The 13,346-nt window shown below is 37.9% G+C and overlaps 1 long non-coding RNA gene across 1 annotated transcript in view; it reads right to left on the reverse strand.

Moving 5' to 3' along the window:
- Positions 1 to 538: 538 nt before the first annotated feature.
- Positions 539 to 13,346, reverse strand: part of LOC130874096 (uncharacterized) — a 290,079-nt gene continuing 277,271 nt past the window's right edge. Inside the window, exon 4 of the long non-coding RNA XR_009057115.1 lies at positions 539 to 694. This is a non-coding gene — a long non-coding RNA (uncharacterized LOC130874096). The remainder of the gene's footprint in view (positions 695 to 13,346) is intronic.

The raw sequence follows: 13,346 nt of genomic DNA on the forward strand, positions 1-13,346 counted from the left end.
TATTTAGAAGGCAATTTGTCATTTTGATATAACAAAATATCAAGTGTAATCCTATCCTGGGATGTAGTAGAAGTCTGGTCTTTTGTTCCCAGCTGCCCAGACCCAGATAATCACACAGAAACTATAATAATTATGACACTGTTTGGTCTATTAGTTCAGACTTCTTATTACGTAACTCTTTTTTTTTCTTTTCTTTCTTTATTTATTTTTATTCTTTTTTAATTAAAATTTCCATCTGCTCCCCGTTTCCCATTTCCCTCACCCTCCTCCCACATATTGCCCCCTCACCCCACTCCCCTCCCCCATCCCCACTCCTCTTCTCCCCCTACTCCATTCCCCCTCCCTCTCGATACTGAAGAGCAGTCCAAATTCCCTGCCCCGCGGGAAGACCAAGGTCCTCCTACTTCTATCTAGGTCCAGGAAGGTGAGCATCCAAACAGGCTAAGCTCCCACAAAGTCAGTTCATGTATTAGGATCGAAACCTAGTGCCATTGTCCTTGGCTTCTCATCAGCCTTCATTGTCTGCCATGTTCAGAGAGTCCGGTTTCATCCCATGCTTATTCAGTCCCAGTCCAGCTGGCCTTAGTGGGCTCCCAATAGATCAATTCCACTGTCACAGTGGGTGGGTACACCCCTCGTGGTCCTGACTTCCTTGCTCATGTTCTCCCTCCTTCTGCTCCTCATTTGGACACACCTGGATCAAGGAAGAAATAAAGAAAGAAATTAAAGTCTTTCTTTTTTTTTTTTTTTTTTTTTTTTTTTTTACTTATTTATTTATTTTTATTCTTTTTTAATTAAAATTTCCACCTGCTCCCCATATCCCATTTCCCTCCCCTCCTCCCAAATATTGCCCTCCCCCCTATGGGACATTATTACGTAACTCTTACATCTAAAATAACCTTTTTCTAATAATCTGTGTATTGCCACAAGGCTGTGCCCTACTGGTAAGGATCCAGACATGTCCTTCTCTTTCAGCAGCTACATGGTCCTGGAGTCATTTTGACTCTGCCTACTCTCTCTATATATCTGTTCTATTTTCTCACCTGTCTTTATTCTGTTAAGCCGTTGGCCCAAACAGCTTTATTCATTAACCAATAAAAGCAACATGTATACAGAAGACCATCCCAAATCACTGGGATGGTGTATGAGTTCCCAAGCTATGGGCTTGTGACCAGAATTCATGATCCCTGGAAAGGCATATTTCATCCTCAGAGCAATTTAGGAAGTATGAAGCTACCCCATACAGTCATGTCAGTATTGCACCAGCAAACACTTTTTGTCTGGCAGGTTAGTATTGCACCACACAGACTCCAGACTAAGTAAGAAACTGATTTCTTTTCTCTTGTACCAGTCTGCATATCACCCTTTGGCACTATGAAAACTGGCCAACAGGAAGAATATAGTTCCAAATTTTTGATAAATTTCTCTATTATCACAAACTAAAATGTGTAGTCTCTTCAGCAATAGTGTTTTACAATGTAGTTATGCTGAACAGCCAAGAGCAATGGCAGTTGCCTGTGCTGCTTTGAAGACTTCTGTGGCCTCCCTGACCAATAACTCTGATATTTTGGGTGGTGGATGAATCTTAATTTGGCTCATTTTCAGACTGTCAGTATCAAGCAAACCATAGGCTTCACACGTTCTTTTAAAATCACGTCCTCTGTCTCCCATCTTTCTAATTGTTTCTCAAAGTTTTCTTCCTCAGTCCACCAACAACATTTCACGTGAAGTCTGATTGTACATTCCTTTCTACAGCATTCAATTGGCAAGGTCACTCTCAGATTCATGTACAAAATGTTGCCTCTTCATTCCCCTATGTTGAACTTGATCTCTGATTGATTAGAAAAAAGATATAATCTACCTAACTTTCCTAGAGTCATAAAAATATCAGGAAGCTATTAAAACACATTAGATAAAAGGGCATGCCCCCATTTTTTTAAAATGTCTGTCTTATGATCAGATTTCCCCTCACCAAATTCATTAAGCAGTTGTCTCAGGAATTGGTCCCTGTCCATTTCTGGGATCCCATCCAGACACCTGATTAATCAGATTCTGCTTGCCAGGCTTTGTGTGTACTCCTGCTAGCAGACACATTTAAATGCTTACACAATAGTCCTTTATTTTTCTGCTAACAGTGGGGCACCTTGAGTGATCACATTGTTTCTGCTGTGCCACCCTAAGAAGCGTGGTATTATTATTGTGGTAACTCTTGAAGGCTACCCCAATTTCGTTTAAGGCAGCAAATACCCGACCTCAGTGACTGGACAACTGGATGAGAAATCTTCATTATAAAGCCCCCTAGATGATTTTAATGTTGTCTGAATTAAATGTTATTATGACATCCAAGCATGAGGAAACTCCTGTTGTTTCCCAGATCTGAACAGGTAACAAGGCTAGATAGAAAATAGTGCCCCAGAAGTTCAAGAAGGTGCTGCTTTTTGACAGAAATGGAATGTAAATTGCTCCTGTGATTCGCTGCTTTATTCTTCCTGAACCTTAAACATGTATGTGGCACTTAGAACTGGAGAAGTCTTCTGGAATACACAGGACAATAAACATAATGACTGATTCTCACACAGGATGGCAGAGCAGAAGCCTCTGCTTTTGCATGCAACTGAACTAACTCTCTACCTGTAAACTTCCAGTGGGGCATGTGAGAATTCCTATCTGTAACCGATCCTTATTTACAGATTGTCCTACTGATATCTCTTGACAGTCATTAGTATGTTCTTAGTCTGGGCTTCCTCAGCTAATGTATAAAAAGGAATTCCTTTTTGATTTTTTTAATTCCTAGATTTCAATTAGGAAGGTAGCACAGCAAAGATATATAGTAAACATTCATTGCCCTTGAGTCTCACCAGGACTGACAAATGCATCCTTCCAAAGGTTACTCAACACTGGATGCATGAATTCTAATAATGGAATAATTAGAAAAATGATTTATAGCAATATTTTCTAGGCATATGTATGTGCCAGCTCTGTGTTCAATGCATCACAGATATCATCCCTGTCTCAGCCCCATAACCACAATTTTGTAATTTTCTACATTGTAGTCACAAATAAATAGAAGCTTAGAAAAAAAATAGTATCAGTTGACTATTGATTGACAGCTGCTAAGCACTTATAGCCAGAATAAGATATTCTGGTAGAATTGCCATTTTTACTATGTTGATCCTCCCAATCCAAGAGCAATGGAGGTCCTTCCATTTTCTGGTGTCCTCTTCAATTTCTTTCTTCAAAGACTTAAAGTTCTTGCCAAATAGATCTTTCACTTCCTTGGTCAGAGTTACCCCAAGATATTTTATGCTATTTGTGGCTAAGGTGAAAGGTGATGCTTCTCTGATTTCCCTCTCTGCTTCCTTATCCTTAGTGTAAAAATGGCAATTCTACCAAAAGCAATCTATAGATTCAATGCAATCCCCATCAAAATCCCATCAAAATTCTTCACAGATCTGGAGAAGACAATAACCAACTTTATATGGAAAAACAAAAAACCCAGGATAGCCAAAACAATCTTATACAATAAAGGATCGTCTGGAGGCATTACCATCCCTGACTTCAAACTCTATTACAGAGCTACAGTATTGAAAACAGCTTGGTACTGGCATAAAAATAGAGAAGTCGACCAATGGAATCGAATAGAAGACCCTGACTTTAGCCCACAAAACTATGAACACCTGATTTTCGATAAAGGAGCTAAAAGTATACAATGGAAAAAAGAGAGCATCTTCAACAAATTGTGCTGGTAAAACTGGATGTCAATCTGTAGAAGAATGAAAGAAGATCCATATCAATCACCATGCACAAAACTCAAGTCCAAATGGATTAAAGACCTCAATATCAGTCCAAACACACTGAACCTGATAGAAGAGAAAGTGGGAAGTACTCTACAACAAATGGGCACAGGACAACACTTCCTACGTATAACCCCAGCAGCACAAACACTAAGGACATCATTGAATAAATGGGACCTCCTGAGACTGAGAAGCTTCTGTAAAGCAAAGGACACTGTCACTAAGACAGAAAGGCAACCCACTGACTGGGAGAAGATCTTCACCAACCCCACAACTGAAAAAGGTCTGATATCCAAAATATATAAAGAACTCAAGAAATTAGACCGTAAAAGGTTAATCAATCCAATTATAAAATGGGGCACTGAGCTGAACAGAGACTTTTCAACAGAAGAAGTTCAAATGGCCAAAAGACACTTAAGATCCTGCTCAACTTCCTTAGCAATCAGGGAAATGCAAATCAAGACAACATTAAGATACCATCGTACACCTGTCAGAATGGCTAAAATCAAAAACACCAATGATAGCCTCTGCTGGAGAGGTTGTGGAGAAAGGAGCACTCTCATCCATTGCTGGTGGGAATGCAAACTTGTGCAACCACTTTGGAAAGCAGTGTGGCGGTTTCTCAGGAAAGTCGGGTTCAACCTACCTCTCGACCCAGCAATACCACTCTTGGGAATATACCCAAGAGATGCCCTAACATACAACAAAAGTATATGCTCAACTATGTTCATAGCAGCATTGTTTGTAATAGCCACAACCTGGAAACAACCTAGATGCCCTTCAATGGAAGAATGGATGAAGAAAGTATGGAATATATACATATTAGAGTACTACTCAGCAGTAAAAAACAATGACTTCTTGAATTTTGCATACAAATGGACGGAAATAGAAAACACTATCCTGAGTGAATTAAGCCAGACCCAAAAAGAGGAACATGGGATGTACTCACTCATATTTGGTTTCTAGCCATAAATAAAGGACATTGAGACTATAATTCGTGATTCTAGAGAAGCTAAATAAGAAGGTGAACCCAAAGAAAAACATATAAGCATCCTCCTGAATATTAACCTTCATCAGGCGATGAAAGAAGACAGAGACAGAGACCAACATTGGAGCACTGGACTGAAGTCTCATGATCCAAAGGAGGAGCAGAAGGAGAGAGAGCACGAGCAAGGAACTCAGGACCGAGAGGGGTGCACCCACACACTGAGGCAATGGGGATGTTCTATAGGGAACTCACCAAGGCCAGCTGGCTGGGGTCTGAAAAAGCATGGGACAAAACCGGTCTCTCTGAACATAAGGGACAATGAGGACTACTGAGAACTGAAGAACAATGGCAATGGGTTCTTGATCCTATTGCACATAATGGCTTTGTGGGAGCCCAGGTAGACCTAGATGGAGGTAGGTGGTCCTTGGACCTCCCACAGGGCAGGGAAACCTGCTTGCTCTTTGGGCTGAGGAGGGAGAAAGACTTGATTGGGGGAGGGGGGGAAATGGGAGGTGGTGGCGGGGAAGAGGCAGAAATCTTTAATAATTAAATAAATTAATAAAAAACAAAATAATAATAATAATAATAAAGATATTCTGAGTATGCTTATTTGGCCTCAGTTAATTTTAAACAAAACAAAAAAAAACCAATTATGCAGTATACATCTTCTGTGAAAGTTTTACAAAATAGGGACAGGAGAAACTGTTCAAATGTTAAGAGCACTTGTTGCTTTGGAGAGAATCTCAGTTTGATGCCCAGCACCCACAAATCAGTTCACAAATGTCTTTAACTTTATTTCCATGGGAGGCCTTTTCTGTCCTCTCTGAGATGAAACATTGTATATATGCAGGTCAACAGTCAGATACACAAAGTAAGAACAAATAAATCCTTAAAAAATGAAAGAATATTTAACATAAATATAGATAAGCCCAAAATGTACTGTTTATACATTATTTTTTTTTCTTATATTCCAGTTTGAAACATTATTTTTAAGGGCCCTATTACCCATAGTCTTGCCTTCCAAAATTTTTATGCTATTTTTATTTTTGTTTATAAGCTTCTCTCACGTAACAGATCATAAGATCACATAGACAATGGAGTTTGTTACTTAGTATGATTCTATCAGGGGTTATAATGTTAATCAAGTGAATCATTAAATTTTTAAAATAAATTAGTATGTAAGTCATGAAAGTAAATATTTTTGATATCATCTAAATTTCTATATTACTCTCCTGTATGGAAAATATCATTAAATAAATTTTCTACTTTGGAATATAGACAAAATTTTTTGACAGACTTTTGTTGATACAGTCTTCCAAATAACTGTGAAGTGTAGTTGTACCCAAGAGTTTTACAATAGTCCCGAATGAAGTATAACAAAGGTTTACTTAATTTGGAATAAACTCACAATAAGGATAGCAATCCACAGTCCTCTGCATGCACAGGGAACTGAAACCGAAACCAGCAGCAAAGAAAGTCATGCACACTTTTCATCTGCCTTTATAGTATGAGACACACCCAAAGTGGGCCAGTATCTTAAAAGCTATTGACTAAAGGAGTTAACACAACAATGAATTATACTCGTTGCCTTTTTGTTTAAATTTGAATTATCTCATAACAAGTGATCTTTCATTTACTAAAGAGTCTCTTGGTCTCTGTTTATCTCCTTGTCATCTATTTTGAGACTGCAGTATTTATTAATTAATATGAACAAAATCACAACTATGTTGCATCCTTTCCTATAAATGTTTTACAATACCTTTAAGATGGAATATGAACTACCTATCACAGATACAAACATTTTTAGTTCTAGAAGTATGTATGTACCTCTCCAACTTTAAACATTTCTATCTTCTATAAGTTGGTCACAAATAACTATCTTCAGTTGACTAAATGTGCTCTTGTAATCTCTTTGATCCTTTTGTCCAAATTGTTTTTTTTTTATTTTTTTTATTCTTTTTTACTTAAAATTTCCAACTGCTCCCCGTTTCCCATTTCCCTCCCCCTCCTCCCACATATTGCCCCCTCCCCCCGCTCCCCTCCCCCTATCCCCACTCCACTTCTCCTCCCCCTAGTCCAAGCATTATTCAACTTCAGGTTAACAATCTATAAGGCTGCAAGACAGGTTGCACCACTAGTCCTTGAGAAGTCAATTAAATAGGCAAATTATTACTATTAAGCAACAGAAAGAAACTATTTTAATGGAACAACAGTGAGAAACAATCCACTGCCTCTCTAAAGTACTTCTTTAGGTCCTGAAGTGAGATTAAAGTTTTAGTAAAAAGAAATACATATGAACATATAAAGTGTACCCACCAGGATATGGTCAAATCTAATACTAACTCATCACCAACCTTAGAGTATTCTTATTTCATTAGAAGTTGGTGCACTGCATATCAGGTATTTATAAAAGTATGCCTGACATGATTTCCAAATACTTGGGAATATTACTTATGGAAAAGATGCCACCCTCAGGCAGTAAGTTGTCCTACTTTTACTCCATAAAGAAAAGTCATATTGAATTTCCCTTTTTTCATTATATTTCTCACCATAAGAATCTGTGACTTCCTATTATTTATGTGTAGGCAAAATAAGGCTAATAAGGAATATCATAATTAGTTCTGCTCATCAGAATATTGTCAGTCTCCTTTCATCGCCTGATGAAGGTTAATATTCAGAAGGATGCTTATAAGTTTTTCTTCGAGTTCACCTTCTTATTTAGCTTCTCTAGGATCATTAATTATAGTCTCAATGTCCTTTATTTATGGCTAGAAATCAAATATGAGTGAGTACATCCCATGTTCCTCTTTTGGGGTCTGGCTTAACTCACTCAGGATAGTGCTTTCAATTTCCGTCCATTTGTATGCAAAATTCAAGAAGTCATTGTTTTTTACTGCTGAGTAGTACTCTAATATGTATATATTCCATACTTTCTTCATCCATTCTTCCATTGAAGGGCATCTAGGTTGTTTCCAGGTTGTGGCTATTACAAACAATGCTGCTATGAACATAGTTGAGCATATACTTTTGTCATATGATAGGGCATCTCTTGGGTCTATTCCCAAGAGTGGTATTGCTGGGTCCAGTGGTAGGTTGATCCCGAATTTCCTGAGAAACCGCCATACTGCTTTCCAAAGTGATTGCACAAGTTTGCATTCCCACCAGCAATGGATGAGTGTACCCCTTTCTCCACAAGCACTGGACTGAAATCTCACGATCCAAAGGACGAGCAGAAGGAGAGAGAGCACGAGCAAGGAACTCAGGACCGAGAGGGGTGCACCCACACACTGAGACAATGGGGATGTTCTATCGGGAACTCACCAAGGCCAGCTGGCTGGGGTCTGAAAAAGCATGGGACAAAACCGGACTCGCTGAACATAACAGACAATGAGAACTACTGAGAACTCAAGAACAATGGCAATGGGTTTTTGATCCTATTGTACATACTGGCTTTGTGGGAGCCTAGGCAGTTTGGATGCTCACCTTACTAGACCTGGATGGAGGTGGGTGGTCCTTGGACCTCCCACAGGGCAGGGAACCCTGATTGCTCTTTGGGCTGATGAGGGAGGAAGACTTGATTGGGGTAGGGGGAGGGAAATGGGAGGCGGTGGCAGGGAAGAGGCAGAAATCTTTAATAAATAAATAAATAAAATAAAATAAAAAAAGAAAGAATATTGTCAGGTCCTACCAATGTTCCTGGTATATTACAGATAATCATTGCTCCATTCAGGAAACACAAATAAGATCTCCTTTGTATCCCAAGCAGACAATGTTCTAGACACAGATTTTTTTTTAAAGTTAAAATTTAGTGCTTTTCCTGTCAATTCATTCAGCATAAAAGCTTAATTTACTAGATATATATCAAATAGTGGCCAAGGACAAGGACATCTCCTAGCCTAAGCAAGTTTGAAGCTTTATACAGCAATGGAAAGAACAAATCCGTGTCACGGTTGTGACTGAAGCTAGAGTTTAAACAATGGAGAAATACTACAAGTATGCAGTACATGCTGATTATCTTAGGTTTGTGCCTTGGTTTGCAATTTTGATATAATCCAAAAGCAGTTCTTTTGGGAACTGAAAATATAGCTTTATTACCAAAGAGGTTCCTTAGATGATAAATAGGTCTGAGTGTTATCTCCAGAACCCATGTAAAAAGGTAAGACATTGTGGAGTGTACAGATAATGTCATAGTTGGAGAAGCAAACAACAAGTGAATTCTTGAGACTTTCTTGACAGTCAAGCTATTCTACTTGCTAAGTGGCAGGCTTCTGCATATACATGTTCACATGTGTCTACTCCCTACAACATACGCATATGATGTGCACTAAAATGCCACATATATATCAGGGGAAAAAAGGTGCCTTTGAAAGTAGTTTGCATAAGTTTTACAAATGGCCTCTTAGTCAAGGTCAAGGAAAGGTTAAAATGAAAAATAGAAAAAGGAAACAGAGGAAACTAGACATAAATTGAAAAGAGAGAAAAGGGAAAAGTGTAGAGAGGAAAAACAGGAGTCTATGGAGGTAATGGGAGAGGAGAATACATCTACATTTCGTTTTTACACAAATGGCAATGATTTAATATTTACTTGGTGCTTGATAAAAATCTCTTTATTCTTGTGTTGAGCACTGTATGCAATCTGTCTATTCAATAATCATAACAACCCCATGAGAAGGTCATAGCAGAGAACACTGAGACATGGAGATGTTAATTTACTTCTTCAAGGGTGTCTGCCTATCTAGACAGTTACAGAGGAGATTTGGAGACAACCCCATTCTTGTTAAGATTAGTGGTGCCCCCCCCAAAAAGACATTCTGCAAGAGATGAACAAAGGGTACTTTTCTATGGAAAGTACAAGCAAACTTTCCTAACAGCATACAAAGCTAATCATGCACTTTACTGCCAGCCCGGTCTTAAGAAACTCTTCTCCGAATCTACTTGGTATTCATGAATTGATGACTTACTCCAAAGTCCCCAGGATTTCTCTCTAAAAGACTATCTCAGGAATACTAATGTGAGAATAATTTTATATCTTCTAGCTTAAAATGGAAAGGATAACACTGTATAAATAAAATATTATAGATAGTACTTTATTAAACATAAAAGCAATTGTCTTTTTTATTATATCATTAATAGACATTTAAATCTCTTGCTGAAGAAAAAAATGTTAAGGGAAGTAGTGATATTTGAGTTTAATTGTAGTGCAAAATATGCTACTAGATTACTAAAATGTAAGTTAATGAGCCTATTTCTTATTTTCCTATTCTTAGGAAATCTATCTCCACATGTTCTAGGCTCTTTGGAGCCTGGTGTAAAGTCCAAGGAGAAATTACTAGATTGGATATTTTAGATACTGCTGATGCAAGACTTTTGGGGTATCTTTTAGAATGATATATTTTTCAGAAAACTAAGTTCTTGGACATGTGACCACCAAAGTGACCCTGAGACAGACAAGTCATTATATCTGGTTCTTCTCCTAAAAATTTAAACAACAAAATTTATAGAAGATAGAGGATAAATTTGAAAGAGAAATTTATTTCAGATTCATAAGTAAGAGCTTAAAATGAAGGGAGGGAGAAATGGAAGAAAGGTGGGAAGGGGGTTCAAGATGGGAGTGTGCAATAATAGAGACGCGGGCCATTTAAAGGTCTTCTTCCAGAAACTGGGGTGAGATAATGGGAAGGGGACAGGGTACTCAGTGCAGGTGACTCACCTACTTTTCTCCAGTTCTCAGTCTCAGCCACAAGTGACACCTGGACAAGTGTGATTGTTTAGAAAATAACAAAGGAAGAGAAGTCAGAACATTCTCCTGACAGTACTGTTCTTCAGGAAGGACATTCTTTGAACTGCTCCTTGGGGTGCTTTCCTGCTTGGTCCGGTTCTCTGTACTTATTCTCCCCTGAAAAGGCAGCCCTCAAGTTGCTAAGAACCCAACAAGGGGACAAAGCCACAGGTACTTTTAAAGTTCCTCCCAGCAAGCATATGCTCAAAGGGACAGCTTCGGAATTGTCCCTATATGGCTAGTCCCTGCCTCTGCTTCCTGCCTCCAGCTCTCAGGGTTGTGACAACTTATGCACCACAGTAGAAAAAGATGTAAATGGTACTCTGAAAACCTAAATTCTAACCTTATACTTTTTACTTAACAGAGATTATTTAGAAAACTTATTTTATTTACCACTTTTATTTGCTTCTTTTTTTTTGAGATTATAATACAATTATAATATTTCTCTCTTTGTTTTCCTTCCTCTGAAATCTCTACATATATCTTTCCTTTCTTCCTTTCAATTCATGGTCTCTGTCTTTTCCTAATTTACACACATATATGTATTTGCTTATATATTTCTAAACACTACATATTCAGGATATATAGTGTTCCATTTACGTATGTTGTCAGAACTGGTCATTTGTTACTGCATAATCAGTTCATGTCCTTTTCCCTAGATAAGACGTCCTTAGTTGTCTGTAGATCTTTGTGTAGTGTTAAGAATGCATGGGACCCCATTTTTAAATTGCATTATTTGGTATCATGATGTCTAGTTTCTTATGTTCTTTATATATTTTGGAAAACAGTCCTCTGTCCAATGTGGGCATAGTGAAGATCTTTTCCCATTCAGTAGGCTGCCCTTTAGTCTTATTGACTGTATCCTTTGCCTTACAGAGGTTTCTAGCTTAAGGCAGTCTCTGGGGCCATTGGCAGTGGGAACAGGATTTATCCTTAGTGCTTAAACTGACTTTATGGAGCCCATTCTTTTTGGAGGGATACCTTACTGAGCCTAGATATAGAGGGGGAGGGCCTTGATACTGCCTCAAAGTGATATACCAGACTTTGTTGACTCCCCATTAGAATACTTACCCTCTCTGAGGAATGGATGGTGGGTGGGATTGGGGAAGATGAGGGGATAGGGAGGAGGGGAGGGAGTAGGAACAGGAATTAGTATGTAAAATGAGAAAAGATTGTTTAAAAAAAGTTTTGTTTTTGTTGTTGTTGTTCCCTAAAGAACCTACAAAGATGACCCCAGCTAAGACCCTAAGCAATAGTGGAGAGGGTATCTGAACTGGCCTTCCCCCGCCCCTGTAATCATATTGATAACTACCTTAATTTTCATGATAAAAATTTTGTCCAGGAACTGGTGAAAGCAGACGCAGAGATCCACAGCTAGCACTGGGCCAAGCTCCCAGAGTCCAGTGAAAGAGAGGGAGGAAAGATACTATGTGCAAAGGGTCAAGACCATGATGGGGATACCCACAGAAATACCTGACCTGAGCTACTGGGAGCTCGCTGACTCTGAATTGACAATGGGGGAACCTACATAATACCAAACTAGACCCTCTCAATATGGTGTCAGTTGGATGGTCAGGGCAGACTGTGGGCCACTGGCAGTGGCACCAGGATTTATACCTAGTGCCTGAACTGTCTTTTTGGTGCCCATGCTCCAGAAAGATATAGAAAGGAGGGCCTAGGTCTTGCCTCAAAGTGACATGCCAGACTTTGTTGACTCCCCATGGGAAGCCTTACCCTCTCTGAGGATTGAATGGGGGGTGAGGTGTGGGAAGTACAGGGAGCAGGAGAAGAGGAGGGAGAGGGAACTGGGATTGGTAGGTAAATTGAGGAAAGATTATTCTTAAAATAAACAAATAGACAAAAAGAATGTATTGGATTTACTCTTTATACTTTGTCATGTCTTTTTAATTAAGTACAAAAAATTCAATTGTTTTGTTTTGTTGAAGATGTTGAAAATTATCAGATATGAGTCTATACTCTCTTAAAAGCTATATATTTATGCAAATAAAGTTATACATGTATGTGTTAAAATCACAAAAATAGATTGACTTCTATTATTCAGTGACTAATTGAAAGGTTGCATCCTAAATTTTCTCCATGCATTTTGTTGTATTTTAAGATTAAAGTATTGTCAATATTATTTTTATAGATATTGTTTATTTTACTATTCTTGTGTACAAATAAGTGGACCATATATCTTTAAGGATTAACATGGCTCATTTTGTTTCTATAAATTTTATTTTAGTGGTATTAGTATTCTACAGCTGACTTTAAAATTATTTTTACTTTATTATTTCAGGAATTCTTTTAATGATAATCAGAGTCATTTAAAAAGATAACTTTGACAATGACACTGATCCATAGTTCTTTTTTAAAAAGTATTTTCATTCACCCTTATATATTACACAAAAAATGAGGTACACCAGGACTTTTTATTATATGTGTAATGTACACAGATCATATTGACGTCTCTATTATTCTTACTTTTCTCTTCTTCCATTTCGTCTCCTACATTTCTTTTATTTTCCTTTTCCTTTCAACCACCAATGTTGTTTCTATTAAATTATACATATAAGACTAAAATACCTCTCTTATCTGGCTTACTTTACTTAACATGATGATCTTTAATTTTATCGTTTTCTTAGAAAACATGATGATTTCATTATTATTTAAGGATAAATAAAATTCAGTTGTTTTTAGTACTATACACGTTTGTTATTGGTGAGCATATATGTACAGACAATTAGTGTGATTAATGACAGTTTTATTTTTAATTTTTTGAGGA

Source organism: Chionomys nivalis, chromosome 5, assembly GCF_950005125.1.
Source record: "Chionomys nivalis chromosome 5, mChiNiv1.1, whole genome shotgun sequence".
In the NCBI taxonomy this organism is placed as follows: domain Eukaryota; kingdom Metazoa; phylum Chordata; class Mammalia; order Rodentia; family Cricetidae; genus Chionomys; species Chionomys nivalis.